Raw genomic sequence first — 16,935 nt, 5'->3', positions numbered from 1 at the left:
AACTTGAAAAACATGACTTTATCAAAGTAAAATTTCAACCATGGTTCATTGAATCGGAAAGTCAGGGATTTAATGTGTGACTTCCACTTACAAATGCGGAAATGTTGCCCAAAAATACATTTCTGGTGAATAGGGCCCTCTGTAGTCCCTCTCCTGCCCACAACAAAATATACGCTCATCTCATTATCTACTCCAATTCTGTTAGAAAAGTTTCATTGTTGAATCAACAATATTTGAGACCGTTCAAACAGCCGCTAGCCAGGATTCACTCTTATTAAAGCACGAGGTAAACTAGTTATGAAACAAGTTCAGTTCTTGATCTAACAACGTCCCATAGTGTCCTGGAAAGTAAGTGGTAGGGTGAGACTCATTCATGAGCAGATAGATAATTTATCACTTTGCATCTTTACAACATAAAAGAGCTGTTTTCCCAAAGAAATGCATCACATAACGCAATCTTACTCGGGCACATTACAGAAGTAACTTGGAAATACCCCTAGAACACAGTTATCTCATAACACACAAAACACAGTCCACCCTGCACCACACAAGAACAGAGCTCACCTACACGTGATAGAAGGATCCCACCAGAGCTACTTAATAACCTGAAATAAATACAACCTATGAGAATACAGACATACACATGGGAGTTATCACAGCAGGGTATTAAGTACCAAGATTATACCTATTTCTCACTATTGAACGAGTTAACCATCCAATCAAATAGCCTGTTTAAGATCACCAATGTACCGCAATTGTTTACATTTGAAGATCCTAGAAGCCTAGTTCCCTGAATCCCAATGAAACTGCAAATGCCACCCAGTCCTTATTAACATGAAAATGAGGAAAATGTGTGTCACAAGCATAATGCAATTCTCTACCAATTCTTCCTCATTTACTACGACCCATCGTTATTACACATCATCAAACTCTGGGGCTGGGGTGATGGTCTGAATGTAGCAAGTTGATATCAAACTGTGTCCAGCCTTCCAAATAATTAAGGAACCTCTTAATTTGATGGAGAACACGCACAGTATCTGGCAACTCTGCATCTCACTTGCTGATAATTCAGGACTGGGGCTCATTCTTATCTGTGGGATCTTCATCATGTTAGCTTTTGATGCAAAGCGAAGGCAAGACCCCTCTGTAAAATCTTCCCTGGCAATTAACAGTGCTCTGTTACCCAGAAAAACCTTATCCTGTAAAGACAGCGGCATAAGTTATGACCCATCTGGCTCTATTGGCATTGTGAAAGGGTCTACTACATCAAGATGTTTTGGCCTGCATTTGTTAATTTACTCTAATAAAATGTGTAGGTTTCAGCTGTAGGCATTCCATCCTTGAACTTGCCTTCAGAAATGGATTATGTGGCTTATGCATGACTCAGCACTTCTGAGACTCGGGAGCTGCAATCATTAATAGCTTTGAGGACATGACACTAAACTTTATGAGAAGTTATTTACAAGTTTCCCCACAATATTAGGCCAGGTTAACAATTCTCATACACTTAGGTCAGCAAAGTCTTCAATGAATAAACTGGAATCTCCTGCATTTCTTATTCTGCTGTATTTGTTAGGACCCTGAGATTCCGCTGTTTATAAGCAGCCTTGTTGTCACATAAAAGGAAGGCCTTCGGAATTAATGGGTCAACAGACTCAGAGTCCACTGTACTCTTGATATTTTGCAGAGAGAACCTGCAATGCCACTGAATCCAGATGGCCTGTTGTACGAGAGAAATGTTCTTAAAATGTGTTTTACATTTCTGGATTCAAATCGCCCTTTAGTCAATAGTTGTCTTTTAGAGAAGGATTTTGATAGTAGAGTTCAATTTGGATGCTATGTTTGAACAGAGGCGGCCGGCCTGGCTCGGGGTTAGGGTTCGCGAGAGGGGGCCTGCAGGGGAGGTCACGGGTAGTGTTGCACGGGGGGCCATAATAGTTTTTAAAAAACTAAACTTACCTTGAGGCTGGGTCCCTGGTCTTCTCTGCTGCTGCTCTCCTGCCTCTGACGGGAACAGGTAGCAGGCAGCCAGGCTCCCACCCCTCAGCCAATCACAATGCTTCAGTGCAGTGTTGTGATTGGTCTGAGCACCCTGACACAGCTCTCAGTCAGGAGCTGTAGGGGTGGGTATGTTCTCCATGCAGGCTGTAATGCGACCTGCGTGGAGAACAGGGAAGTGCGCATGACCGGTTTGGGCGGCCCGTTATGGACGACCAAACAGTCATTGCGCACTGTGGAGTGGACAAACCACTACTCCCCTGCCCTACTCAGAGAGCAGAGCGGCCCGGCCCACCCACCCGCCGCAAAGCAGCCGGACACGTCAGGAAGCATAAAATGATAATAGCTTAAAGTAATTATCATTTTATGTTTATCTTCTTTACACTGCTTAAAAACAGTAGGGCGGTGCTCCTACACCATAGAGGAGGAGCTGCCCCTGTGTTTGAAGCACAAATGCAAGCGCCGTACAGAGGGTGGGGTACTTCTTCCCATGGTTCCTAGGAGTATTGCAGTCTGGTAGCTTCGGACTGTACCAATCATGGGGCCTGCATCATTGGCTGCAACAGTATCCCCTTAAGCCAATAAACAATGTCTTTTAAAATAAGGTCAATTTTGCTTGTGGCTATTCATCCTTGGAAGTAGATCCAAACGTCATTGAATCTCCCCTCTGATGAGCCCTTAGAAATCAAATGTAGGCTGCAGTTGAGACTTATTAGTCATCGCAATTCTACATCAACATTTTACATTGTTGTGTCATTACTATGCCTTCACTTTTCCTGAACTGAGACCACTTTCTCACTGTTTTGTCAAGCTTTTCTAATGCTTGGGGCCTGCTTGCTTTGTTTCCAGTAATCCATATTCCCAATTTGAAGTTTTACTTTTTTCAAATACTTTGTGTGTCCTTTTTGGGTGTATAGCTACATTAGTAAGTGGTTGGACCCTGTGTTTTAATGATGTACTTTTAGAAGACCTTACATTTTTGGAGGGGACTCTATAATTACAACATGAAAATGAGAGATTACGGTCAGAAATTTAAAAAGTCCATCTTGATTGATTCATGTCCACGTGTGGATTTGACATATTTACCCACTACAATGTATCTAATAATTGTCTACATAGTCTCTCCTTCTGATGAAGAGGGTTGCAGGCTCTCCGTGTCAGACTGGCCTATTGGCCAATCGCATAGTGCCTGATGGGCTGGTCTCGTCTCACAGATCAGTGTGGGGGCTGGGTTTTTAGCAGGGTGTGGGGGTGTTTTGTGGTCTGGCGGGTTGGTTTTTACTGTTGATTTTCCTGATATTACCACAAACATTGTCTGCAGCAAACACAAATACAGACAATCTCACAGCCTCACCTTGAAAAAATAATTGTCTTTACAAGCTCAAAACTAGCCTAATTTGCAAATGTGGGCCACTTTTTTTGCTATCTGGTTTGGTAACAGGGGCTAAGTTTATTGTGGTACCCGTGCCCATTTTTTTTCCCAGTCCGACCCTGCTGGCTCTGTTTATATTGATATCTCTCACTTTATTGTATTAATTACCGTTCCCTTCGATATACATATGTCCAATACCACAAACTTAATTGTAGCTGACAATGAATCCCAAACTCCTCTTTTCCCTTTCATACCACGGCATTGTTCCCTGGCTAGGTCCACACTGCTTATGCTCTCCAGCGTCCAGCCACACATCTTAAAAAGTGATTTCCACAGTGAGGATGAGTGGGCGGAGTGAGAACGGCCCATTAGTCTCAAGTTTGTGGTTATTCTTCTTACTCTGGATCCTTCTCTGCCTACACTCCTCACCCCTCATCATACCTTCACGCTGCCATGCAACTCCTCATTTCAATACAACAATCAATCCTCGTGCATTACAATATTACTCCAAAGTAAAGGATTGAATAGGGAATGGAGGAAAAGGTTGTTAAGCATTTTTATTTAAAATGCATATATTTTGCAAATCCGAGTTTCACTGTGTCTGTGGGTAAGTGCACTTCAATAAGTATGAATCTGATGAGAGATGGACTTGGAGTAGTAGCTGGTAAGTAACCCACGCAATACTGAGTCACCTTGGTCGTGGTGCTTCTTGCTTGGTTAAGTTTGTGATAGAAGCGATGAAAGGCAAAGAATGCAGGAATGTGGTTTATGACATTTATTATGCCAATTATACCTGACATACATTTACAGTAAAGCATGCATTTTTCATTAGAAGGGTAACTTACATCTAATATGATTTTGATGTCATGAATATTCTAGCCGGGCTTCTTGCATATATTAGTGCTTGGCTTCTTTCTGAATTTTCAAGCATGCAAATGAAATCTATATCAAGATTAACATTGCAAAAAGGCTTCCACATGCTCAGCACACTTTAAAATGATTTCATTTCTAATTTGGATTAGTGTTTTTCGTTGAAACTTATCTTGGGTTCATTAAATTAGCAAATGTAAGTAAGGATTAAAATCAAGATTTAGTGTACCATGCACAAAGCCTACTGGGAAAAAGGTCTGAGCTACAGAAACTGGCATCCCACCACACCCTGGTCAGATTTCTTCGGTGGCTACTTCTAATTTGCAGCAATCCTTGGGAATCCAAGGGCATATCTTTTGGGATGCCTGGAACCCAAACCACGGGTCAAAAACAAGCCATCTGTGATTCAGGAACTTCTTGAAAATGCCACTTGTTGGTCTTGTCATCATAATACACTACCACTGACTACCGCTAATTGACGCCAATGGAATAATGCATATTTCCTTGCATCCAGATGGACTCTGGATACTTCTGGCCCATTGTTTTTATTATTGCTGTTAATCCACTATACTTGGTAGTGGCTGTAAGGTGGACCTATGGTACTAATCAGAACTATAATTGATAAAAATGTTATTGGAAATAACAAGCTAGAACAAAAGATGGAGCTAATTTAATGCCGATATTATTGTCCACAATAGTATTTTTGTATGTGCCAAATGCTTGATGTACAAAAATCTTTTACTTGTGCAAATTCTATTTGCAAATTAACAAGGTTTGTCACTGCAAAAGTGTACTAAACCTATTTGGAGAATCAAAAAATCCTTTCTGATTTGCAAAATATGTTGAGACATTTTTTGAATCACAATTAGGAGGGGGCGTGAAAGAGGCTTCCCCTCCAAACTGCAAGTCGTAGTAGTGTTTATTAGTGATTTGTGACCACAGGTGTTGGTTGCAAACTATTAAACATTTACCAATACATCAAAGGAAGTTGAAACTGATTTGCAGAGGGGAAGCTATCCCCTGGGGACAAATGCACCTTTGGGAATCATGTTGGGTGGTAATGGGTACTTGGAGACATAATACAATGCTGCAGTATTTTTCCACTGAGGACCAATCCCAGTGGGCAGCAGTAATGTGTTTTGCATTGTATTTCTTTATGGGTTGCTGCTGGCATAACAAAAATATATTATTGTGTTCTTTATCTTGACAATAAGACTTCATGGACGTAATTTCTCCCACAGCTCCATTTTGGCTTCTCTGTCATATAAAATGCTGCAATTGGCACTTGCCAGCTTCCATTAAACTTATATACAATTGCGTGCTCACCTCCAGCACGAGTAACTGAAAGTATGTGTTTTTAATCAATGTATAGCCATATATTTCACTAAGAACTACTTAGATGAGTTACTACTTTACAAAACAGCACAGTGTTGAAGATAATGCCTTAAACTGGTGATTATATAAAACTATGTGTAGAGACAACCTGTGTTTAGCGTTTTAAAGTGTTTGTTAGTGTTTTGTGATTTTTCTGTCATGTACAGTTATTCCTAAATATTTAGTGTGCCAACTCACATGGAAAGACATCAAATATTTAGCCAGATGCCCTGCTGTGATTTCACAGTCAGGAGGCATCTGGGAGATGACAGACTGACATAATTTGATTATCTTTCCTTAAATCCCTATTTAACTCGATCCAACCTACATGGAAGTGAGTTGCAAGCCATTCGGTTTCAGTGTTTTTTACACCAATCTCCATTTTTTTAACAGATTTTATTCGTCAAATAGCACATAAGAGGCAGAGATCTGTAACCCAGAAACTTCTGCATAATAAGCATACATCATTATGACTTTGACTTTTACACAAGTAAATCAATGAAAAATGGAGAGTGGTACAGATAAAAGGAAACCATGAAGAAACCCTAACCCAACAACCCCCCCCCCCTCCAATCTTCATTTTATGGCACCAGTTTGCCACTTTACATCAGTAATACAGAAAAGTGATAAATGAATGGAAATGGCATATTTGAAATAATGTTTAGGCTCAGCTTTCTACGTGTCTTATTTGGGTTGACGTTGCCTAAATGAACAGGTGCATGGCCACAAGCATTTCTGAAAATGAACACTTTAAAAAGTGCTTTTGTCCTTTTTCATGTTAGTTACTTCTGGGGAAGTATGTGCTCGTTAGGTCAGCAGTTTTAGAGGGGTGAACCAAGAAAAGCACAGGAGTGGCTATCCGTGGACACTCTCTTATATTAGATACAATTAGAAAGAGCTTGCACTAGCCAGAACTCTGAATTGTTTTTGAGGTTTTTCTTTTAGACCATGTTATGGGAGCTTAGGCAGAATCGTTTTTGAATAATGTTTCAAACTACTTAAAGAAAATGTTGTTCTTGATTTAATCGCAATGCATATCTTAAAAGCAACTCAACATAGCAGACACCATTCCAGTTGACACCTGTTACCATATACATCAAACATCCAACTGAGCACATTGTCGACTGCCTTTTCTTAGAGTATGTTGTAAACGTTTACCTCCAAATGTGGACAAACTCTCCAGTAACAAAGGCAATATCTTGAATTAATCTTGCTATCGCAAAATATTCACAGATTAAAGCATAAACATTGTTTTCTCCTGTTCATCTCGTCCTTTCTAAACTCAACCTCCATCAAAGTACTCTGTCAATTTTGGATCTTGTGATCATTATTACTTCTTGCAAAGAATCCTGTCCCCTCTAATTCCTGCCGCAAAAACATCTATGACTTCCGCCATGTTTACCCCACCTTTAAATCTTATGTTTTACCCAAATATGTCATACTACTTTCATTAACCCCATTAAATGAATACCTTCCTGGATATGAATCCACTTCCTGTTATGAAATACAAAATGTATCTCAGACATTTTATACTAATGTTGTATGTACCTCTTTGTATCAAAGTTACAGGTTCATAGTTGACATCCAATCTGAGATAAATTCCCTTTGTCTTGTATTTTGCAACTCTCACAAATGTTCTAAATTGGCCCATTGTTTTGGCTCTGCACATTTCTACAAGATTCTAACCTGAAGAAGTAACAGTTTTACTCTGAAGACTTCAGCAGATGTGCTTCTCTTTGGTGAACAGCGTAATGATATTTGTACTAGATATCCCAATGATTCCATACCTTTTACACCCCGTGGATCCGGATTAAAAATTCTCTAAATTCTCATAGTTAGTCTGACCCTATGCAACAAAGCAAGACCACCTCCTTTCATACAGTGTCCCATTGGTCCCCCATGAGCATCGGAAGCCATAGTCTACCATATATGATACAGTTATCGGATGAACATGTTGTAAAACTAGACTCCACCACATTATTACCAGTGAGATGAGCAGTTATTTTCAGTCTGGCATTTATAGTATAGTGCCTTGTAACTCTTTTCTTCATTGGATAATCCAAGTAGAAGTATGGATCATTAAGATTCATGTCAACTTCCCAAGACTATTATGATGTAATTGATGCACATTTATTCAAATACAGCTTCAATAAATGAAAGAATGACTTCTACGTCAAAGGACTGCTCTGTAACAAAGAACTCTGATCCAGTTTTGAAAAGCAGTCTACCTTTTGCACATCTGTTGTGTTGTATTGCTTTTTTATAGAAAATTCCATTGTGTTTATCTTAACGCATATCCTGCGTGTTCGGACAATGTGCACGCCTAATTTTCAGTTGCACCACATTCAAATCCACATTTTTTGTTGTGCCTAGTGTATTGGCAGTACAAACTAGGGTATCAAACCAATTCATATTTACTATTAACTGTACCTGGAAACTCTGTGTTGGATATAGTTAGATTTTGCAGGAATTAATGTACTAAAAGTCAATTGAACCCTCTATGCTCACATTTTGTTTGGCTGTTTATAAACTGACTAGGTGAGAGAGAAGCAAGGTGTATTGATCAATGCTGAATACCAAAGGATGACATAACAGTTTGTTTTCTAAGAAGGATTTGCCTCATACCTAGCCTCGCTTTCTTAGTATTGATTTGATCTTCAAAATTCATTGTAAGGTGTACAGTGATGGGCTTTACTTTGTTACAGCATGCTTCTATCTCATTTCTACATCACTGTGAGGTCACACACAAAGTTTACTAAATAATGAACAGCATAACGTGCTAGATCTATATGTTGTCTTGTGATAATTCTAGAAGAATATTATATACCCTTTCCCCTTTTTAACAACATTTCTTGACCAATTCAAAAATGGAATGGAGCACTGTAAAGATATCAGCACATTTATAATGCATGTGATTGCAAAGCTTTTGCCTAGATGTCCTTTTTGTGGGCACAGGCTAGGTTGGACAGCATTTTATCCATAATATGCCCTTCCGACACACAGCTTCAGACCATGCACCAGTGGATAAGACTCACTGTCGTTAAACTGCATCAGTTGTCCTTCTTTGGCTGCACGCTTTGATGGCTTAGTGACCAAGGTCATATTAAAACCGCATTATTGTATGTGTATTTGTTGATATAAAGACAGACAGACCCTGATGGTCATACACTATTTGAACCAACAACCTTCACTTGAATTAATGTTTCATAGCCTGTTCAGTTTATATATATATATAAATCGCATGTGCACTATGTGTGCCTGCACAACCAGTTTTTTTATTATTATTTTTTTATATCAGATGTGCACACTATGGCACAGGTTTATAGTCACCTGCCCAATATTGCTCAATTATTTGTTTTTTTAATGGAAATCCTGGCATAGAACACATTATCTCCCGGTTTTGCAGTCAGGAAATTAACCTCGTCGTTTTCATGCCAGTATACTTTTACCAAGCACCGGCCATAGGATGGGATCCTTCGGAACGGTGACGTGCAGTTTTTTAAGTGGTGTCATTGTTTAGCACCACGTGATCGCCCTCATCGCTGGAGGTCAAGTGTAAGTGAACATGTTGAGTACTAGAGGACAGACCCTTGGGTCGAGCCTGTTTCAGTGATGATCGTAGCGTGATGCGCATTGCCACGCGGGTACAGAATGCATCATTTTGCCCGAGGGTTGCATGATTCCTCTGATGCTCAGATCTGCCTGCCTTCAGCATGGCTCCCAACGGCTGGCTGTGGAACTGCTCTGCCCCTCTCAAAGGCCGTTTAAAGTCTACGCTCATCTTTGGGCGTAAATCTGGCACCTGAACCATTTTCATTGCGTTTCAACGTCTCATTGGGCAATTCAGAAGCCACTTGGAAATGACGCGTCATGGTATACTTTTGGATATTTGTCACGTGGCCAGAATAAGAGCCATTAGCTGTACAGACGTAAATTTTGTTCACTTTAGACATCAAATACTAATAACCCACAATCCATCACTAGCCCTTACGGTTAGCCAATGGAATGTCGTCGCCAGTGGCACGCATTCAATCTCAGTTTTTACATTTAAAACTGCATCAGTTGAGTTAATATTTTTTAATGTACCATGTGCTGAATGAAATTCACGATATTGCACCTTCCATTTTACACAGCGTTTCAGGCGCGTTGGCAAATGAATTCTACTTGCCAATGAAACAGTTAAGCCGCTCAACACAGAGGCGAGCCCAGATGCTTGTCAGCTTAATGAGGAACTCGGAGCAGGGAGTGGGGATTGTGGGGCCTTTTAAAACTGCGACCCCCTTGGCGCGATAAATAACTTGCCCCTTTCCGCGCAGACTTGTTGTGCAAAGTCGCTCGGCTGCTTCATCTTAAATCATTTCTTAGTGCCATAAATAAATAAATAATCCTGCTTTTTTGTTGGGGGATGGGTGTTCTGCCTGGGACAGCATATGAGCAAAATACCCCGGCGAGCTCTCAAAGGCTTATGTGCTTATTCCCAGCGGGTAAAGGGGGAACTCTCTGAAGCGTGTTTTGTATCTTAAAGGTGTAATTCCTGTGGAAGTGCACAGTGTACCTCAGATTGGTGTAAAAAGACCGAAGCCCTTTATTTGCACTAATAGTGAAATGGCCTTCTTTTGGGCACAGCTGACATACTATGCGGTAACGTAAAGAACGCCTCACTTGCAACCCACATATTTGCTATGCTCTGTCGCCGAAGAGACAGACGCCTGACTGTGAATGGTAATACAGTTATTAATTAAATGCCCGGTCAGTAAACCGAGCAGGGGCCGTGTGTTCCAGCGATGAGCGCCTCAGTCATCGGGTGCCTCTTGATAACCGAGTTTGATTGGAGAAAGGCCAGTCGCCAGGTCGGACTTAAGTAATACAAATAATGTACGTTATTAAAAGAGCCTTCGCTTGCAGTCCGGTGTCACGCTGGACTTTGAGAGGAAGTCGGGCTTGTTTCGACTTCCCGCTCGTGTCCAGCTGTTGACGGGGGTGCACTGCGCTCCTGGCTGCCTGTGGACACGAAGGGGAGCCATCGCTGGCCGAAAGAGAGCTCCTGAAATAAATCATGGTTATGCTGCTGCTCGCAGTCAAGGGCTGGTTTTATTGCTAGGCTGTGGCTGCAGCGTTGGGCTGTTCATTATTAATACCTAAAAGGACAGAAATATGGTCATTCCCGGAACTTACTGCTTCCAGTGAGTTTTTATTCTGTCCTGGGATGATGGCGAAGTCCTGGTAATGTGGCGGTCCATCCAGTCCCAATGACAAGGCATTCCAGTTCAGTCAGTGCAAGGAGCCCCGGCTCCCGCAGGACAGCCGCCTGCAGGAGTCATTGTGTCCTGCAGGTGATTTGATTTCTCCTCGTAATATTGCTAATACATTGTTTATCCAGAGCCCGCAGGCTGCCCACTGCCTATATGTGGTTCCTATCGCATCGATTGCTCGGAAAAAGGTTATTATTCAATACAGTCGGTTTAAAGGAAACCTCATAGAATGTTTAAGGTCATGCAATAGAGAATGCCCAAAATGCAGACCGGGAACTCCATCTCCAGCCCCCTCCCCCACTTCACCCCACACCTCCATGGCACAAACAGGCAACTCCACGCAGAATCTGAGATTGCACTTTTATCATACCGACCTGGGCAGCTCGAGTCACGCACTCAATGTAATCTGCATGCCATTTTTTAAATGCTTAAGCAGGAAGGTGGCATATTGCACGTTTATCATATTCAAAGCCTTGAGTTCAGGTTTGATTAACACATTTAATGTTCAGGTTTGTCCTGCGTTTTTCGGTACAAGCAGGAGGTGCACCATTCATCACATCGCGAGCTGGTCCTTTCACTTACTCAGAAGTAACTAGGCCTGGCGCGGGTCTCTTCGTCTTAAGGACCAGGCTAACATATTTTGCCTTGACCTTGTATTTGCAATGCGCGCTGGGTTCTTTTGGGTTCTCTTGGTGAACAGTATTTGGGACGACGCTGCGGTGTCTTCCTCGATACCTGCATGGCACCAGTGCACGCAGCGAGGTGTTTTTCCGCCCTGTCACGGGTCTGTCATCAAAGTTACAGGACACCAGTGCGCATCTGTCCCCGGTACATAGCACGAATACAGCCAACCAGTTGATTGACAGTCTGACTTTCCAATAAGCATCTACAGCCAGGATTCATCAGAAAGCTTTCATGGAGGGTCAGAGCATGCCACTGCACAAGTATGCATCAATCGCACCTCTACACGCGCCCCTGCCGAAAGCTTACCTTATCTCGCCTCAGAAATACCAATTAAATGCGTGCGAAGTTCCCTTGCGATGCATCGCTCTCGCTTCTCGCCTGCAAGCTCGCCGGTACACGATCCGCCGTTGTGGGGCATCTGATGCAAGATTTCACCCGCAGTCTCCTCGACTTCCGGAGTCCGGGCACTGCTGAAGTCTTGGACGGTAGCAACTTGGTGTATTTGAAAAACCCAGAGGTACGGTTTGAGCACTAATACAATAGCTGCTTACACCACGAAGTCACCTCACAAACTGCACGAAATCCAGACCGCAATTCGTTGCTGTCTTCATTACCAAGGGAGGGCGCGCCACCTAGTGGTTACTCTGAAACGGAGCGAACAAACTGTTTCTCTTTTCCATGGTTTTGGGAAACGCTCCGTTTAAATGATCACTTTGAGCCCTGTGATCTGGTCCCACGAGGGCTCCGGCGATATTGTAATTGCAGGTGGCATGATGAAGGGCATCCTATTTACCCCCACACCGGGGCTGCACGGCCCATACTGCACGCCGTGCCCATCGCTTCGTGCGCTGGCTGGTATCGTTTCTGTCAGCCTACGCGCATTTCCGGTCATTCGCGCTCGTGTGGCTGACTAACACAGTTCCGCAACTACGAAAGGAAATACTTCTGCTCATGGCAACATACAAGATGAGCGTGAATAAATCGAAAATCCAAACATTTTGTATTTATCTCTCAAAAAAAGTTCTCTGCTTCACAGGTGCGATGGATGGATGCCTTTGCTGCTCTCGCGCTTCCACAGCAGTCTCCCAGTCCAGGGTAATGCCGATAGAATCCCTCCTCCAATAGCGCCAATGCTGGAGACCTTTTTTTGACGCTGGTGGGCTTCACGCGAAAATGCTCTCTGCAGGTGCTTATCGCCGGGTTGGATTGCACTGTGGCCAGGTCCAGCCAATCACTAGAGCAGTCCGCCGCGGGGATCCCTTCCCCTCCCGTTTCTTAGTAATCCCTTCAAAAGTCTGGCTGGGTGTTTATGCAGATCCCACAATAGTTTCGCAAGCTATTCTGCTAATTGTCATCATGCTGCCTTTTGGCGAGGTTCGCGCTATGCAAATACGACAACACACACATGCATATTACAAACATTTGTTTTTTACTGAATAACTGCTGTCATATTCAGAGGGAGTCATTCCACGAGAATACTTGGCTCGCACAGAGGCAGGATGGGGTTTACTTCTTTGGGCGCGTGCATGACGACGACGGTCCCATCACCTGTCGTCTCGCTCTAGGAAATGTGTTATAACAGGTTCACATTATTTGCGTCTTGTGCCCTGTGGTAGCTAAGCTCGTGATTTTTTGTCTTTTTTTTTTTAGCACTGATGTGGAGTTCAACTCTAATCACGTCACTACCCTTGTGCACATTCCGATTGGTAGACTACGTCATTGGTGATGGTATATCCACATTAGTGAGCGTTTAGCCGATTCAGCCTAGCCCCATGATGCATTGGCCAGCATTTTAGTAACCAGAGACATGACATAAAGTGATTTGGAAGTGGTCCCGGGAAGAACATTTGATGTGATAGGAATGTCATCAGAGGCCCCTCAGACGGAAGGGGAGTGATGTATGACAGGCTCTGCTGGATTTATAATGATGACTTGGTTACTGCCCTATTGCTTCTCCCCCACAGTCTGGAGAGACAAAGTTGCCATCAGGTGTTTTAACACAGAGGAGGCTTCTGTGAGGAACGTAGAGCATCGCATTATTGCCTGGCCAGAACACAACATTCACCCAAATATGAGGCAGGTATCCCTGCGTTCATGGTGTGAACTGAAATCCAGACAGGCATCAGCTGACTGTAAGGCCCTCACTCCTTCTCAATGAACCTTGTGGATGCATCCCTTGATTTCATACCTTCAGCTCAATGAATGCATTCATCCCTCAAGGTATCTCACGCTTCGCTTTACTGGTAGCTGCTCGTCAGATGTGCCTGCTGACTTTGGTGTAGGATGTATTGCACATTTAATGAAAGTATTGATCCCACCTTTTACATTCTCTTCCCGGAGAGGCACGTCAGCCAGCAAGCTAAGCGTAGTAATAGAGGCAACTGTCCTGTTTAGAGGCATTCATAAGGCATGCTCAAGTCCAGCAGCAACACTGAGCTTGACTAGTGCTGTGATTGAGTGCTGCCCCCTGGAGTAAATCTGAGGTCCAATGAGCTGCATCCAAGTGGTTCTTGCATGGCCTGGAGATCTTCTTTCCCTACATAGGGCTTCACCGTAGGTACCCATGGGTGCATGGGATGCTTATTGCAGCGGATACATTCTGACCCCCAGTTTTCTATAGATATTGCCCGTGCTGACCTTTGCTTGAAAATCAGACACAACCCTTTATTTTATGGTTTTTTTGGCAATCTTTAAATTATAAAAAACACAGTTGATGGACAGAATGTAGAACAATGTCATACATTCACCCCAGTACAAGGATCTGGGCCTAAATACATCGTTTTTTTGCACTCCACACCACCCTGGGTTAGACACTGGCTATATGCAAATCAGCTCTGACCCTGTGCCTCATGGGAACAGTCCAGTCCGAACTACCAAGCCATGTCTTTCCCAGACCGGAAAAAAGCATCCAAGGACCGGTTTCTGGCTATCAGCCTTCATCAGCCTGGCTAGCTTGACTCCAGTGGTGTGGAGAGCCTGGGACTCACGTCTGAGCATACTCGGTCCCAGGATGCTTGTTTCCGGTCCAGGGAAGACATGGCTTGGCAGTTCGGGCTGGACTGTTCCCATGAGGCACAGGGTCAGACTGATTTGCATATAGTCCAAAGAAGAGTATTCCACAGCGGATCAGACAATCAGCACCTCTGTATTCCGACGTCCCTCAAAATATTCAATCTTTGTTGTGCTGACAACCTCCAGGACCTGCTGCGGTTCGGTCCCACTGGAATTCCAGATGAAGACTTTAGAGAAGAGTGGAGGCAGCACCAAGTATGAAGTAAAAACAGAACCACGTAGTATCAAAAAATGTATTTTCTATTTATTTTTTCAAATTTAGGACAGCCAACGCGTTTCGCTCCCAACCATGAGAGCTTCGTCAGGGCAAAATTATTGGTAAGTCTTGATGTAACACCATAACGTGGACAAAAAAGCTGGCCAATGAATTAGTAGAGATGCTAATATCAAGATTCCGAATTCGGAAATAGAGACGTAAACAAACGTCACGAGCCGTTAGGTCGATAACATAGGTTGCATGAAGAATAGTGTATAGTTGAATATTAATATTTGAAGTCGTCTATATATAGAGCGAAGAGCGTATGTGCAGTCCTTGGTAAGCTGCCACCACACGTGATTAATATTTAAAGTCGACTGTAAATAGAGCGAAGATCGTATGTGCAGTCCTTGGTAAGCTGCCACCACACGTGCTCCCCGCCTCGTTTCGTAGCAATGGCCCGTGACGGATTCGATTGAATACTACGTGGTTCTGTTTTTACTTCATACTTGGTGCTGCCTCCACTCTTCTGATTTGCATATAGCCATGTCTGAACTGGGGTGGCTGAGTGAACTAAAGAATGGTGATGGATTAAACCCAGATCAGTTGACTGGGGGTGAGTGTTTGATTTGTTCAAACGCTCCGTCCATCATCCCCTTTTGAATCTCTTTTTCGCCCTAAGTGTGGCAGGGTATGCTCAGACGTGAGTCCCTTGTTCACTTGGCCACTGGATTCAAGATAGCCTGGCTGATGAGGATTATGAATCCGATACCGGTCCCAGGATGCTTGTTTCCGGTCCAGGGACGACATGGCTTGGCAGTTCGGGCTGGACTGTTCCCATGAGGCACAGGGTCAGACTGATTTGCATATAGCCGTGTCTGAACTGGGGTGGCTGAGTGAACTAAAGAATGGTGATGGATTAAACCCAGATCAGTTGACTGGGGGTGAGTGTTTGATTTGTTCAAACGCTCCGTCCATCATCCCCTTTTGTATCGCAATCGTTAAATTATGGCAGGTTTGACATGCTGCTTTGTAAATGTCTAGCCTGCACACCTCTTACGAATCCTATTTTATCTAATATAAGATAGTTTAAATCTTTATTGGGAGCATTCCCAGTTATAGGTTGTGCCCACAACCGTATTTGTGAACTGCTCTGTAGAGACCTAAATAAAAATAGGTCTGCTGGAAGCTCACCCTCTGAAGTCCCTAGGGTTTCGGCAAATTTTATCAACAGTATCACTAATTTAGTCCCCACTGTGCTCTGTACAAGCATAACAAGAATCAACAAAACAGAAAGAAATATCCCTATGCATTTCGGGTCTAATAAAACCCTTCTTCAGGGGAATACACAATATAACTATTATAATTTTTGGATCTTGGTTTTTCTGGTGGTTTTCACGTCAGTTCCGTATTCGGGCACTAAAAGTAAAATTGCTTAACATTATTACCAAGTGTATATACATAGTTGGTATTTAGGTTGAACATACTCTCCAAGATGTGAGATTGAAAAAAGTTTTAGAGTGTAAACAAAATATGCTGTTGATAAAGACCATAATTGCAGTCGTGAAAAAGGATTAAGAATCGTGCTACAGAAGTCCGCCACTGAAAAAATGTGTTCATACACCCTCGCTAACTATGAGCTCAATGTAAAAACGAATACATATGCGGTATATGCTAATCGTCTGTCTTAATATAAAACGTGTCCAGTGATAACCAATGACTATCAAAAAGTTTTTGGAGACCCATGCACCTCAGTGTCCCAAAGTAATCAACTCTCACTTACCCTGTCCGTAAAACTGTAAGACTCAACCGTATATAATTACTGTGATTACTGGTAATGGTGGTAACCCCATCTACAGGCAACAATAAAAGCCAGGGTTAATGGCTGAACTTGTGAAATTACTGGAATCACGGTATACAAACAACTTCTACAATAGCTTACCTAATCTGATTAGCGAGTGCACCGCTTACTGGGGTCGCCTTTCCGCGATTGCTCTCTAATTTTCAAAACACTCGAGCTGAAAAGAAATCGAAAAAAATCATCTCAGTATTCCCAGCGAAAACCTTTCATAAATGTTTAAAACTAAGCCGCTGTCTCAAAGACGCCTACCTTATCC

The 16,935-nt window shown here is 42.8% G+C and overlaps 2 protein-coding genes across 2 annotated transcripts in view; one reads left to right on the top strand and one right to left on the bottom strand.

Annotated features, from left to right (window-relative positions):
* Positions 1-12,108, bottom strand: part of INSYN2A (inhibitory synaptic factor 2A) — a 144,221-nt gene extending 132,113 nt beyond the window's left edge. Inside the window, exon 1 of the mRNA XM_078643511.1 lies at positions 11,857-12,108. The gene's annotated coding sequence lies outside the window, so the exon portion shown is untranslated. The remainder of the gene's footprint in view (positions 1-11,856) is intronic.
* Positions 1-16,935, top strand: part of DOCK1 (dedicator of cytokinesis 1) — a 1,311,419-nt gene that overhangs the window by 700,792 nt on the left and 593,692 nt on the right. The gene's annotated exons all lie outside the window — the stretch shown is intronic.

Source organism: Lissotriton helveticus, chromosome 5_1 (genome assembly GCF_964261635.1).
Source record: "Lissotriton helveticus chromosome 5_1, aLisHel1.1, whole genome shotgun sequence".
In the NCBI taxonomy this organism is placed as follows: Eukaryota; Metazoa; Chordata; class Amphibia; order Caudata; family Salamandridae; genus Lissotriton; species Lissotriton helveticus.
The sequence above is the reverse complement of the archived record's forward strand: the minus strand, read 5'-3'. Positions and strand labels throughout refer to the sequence as shown.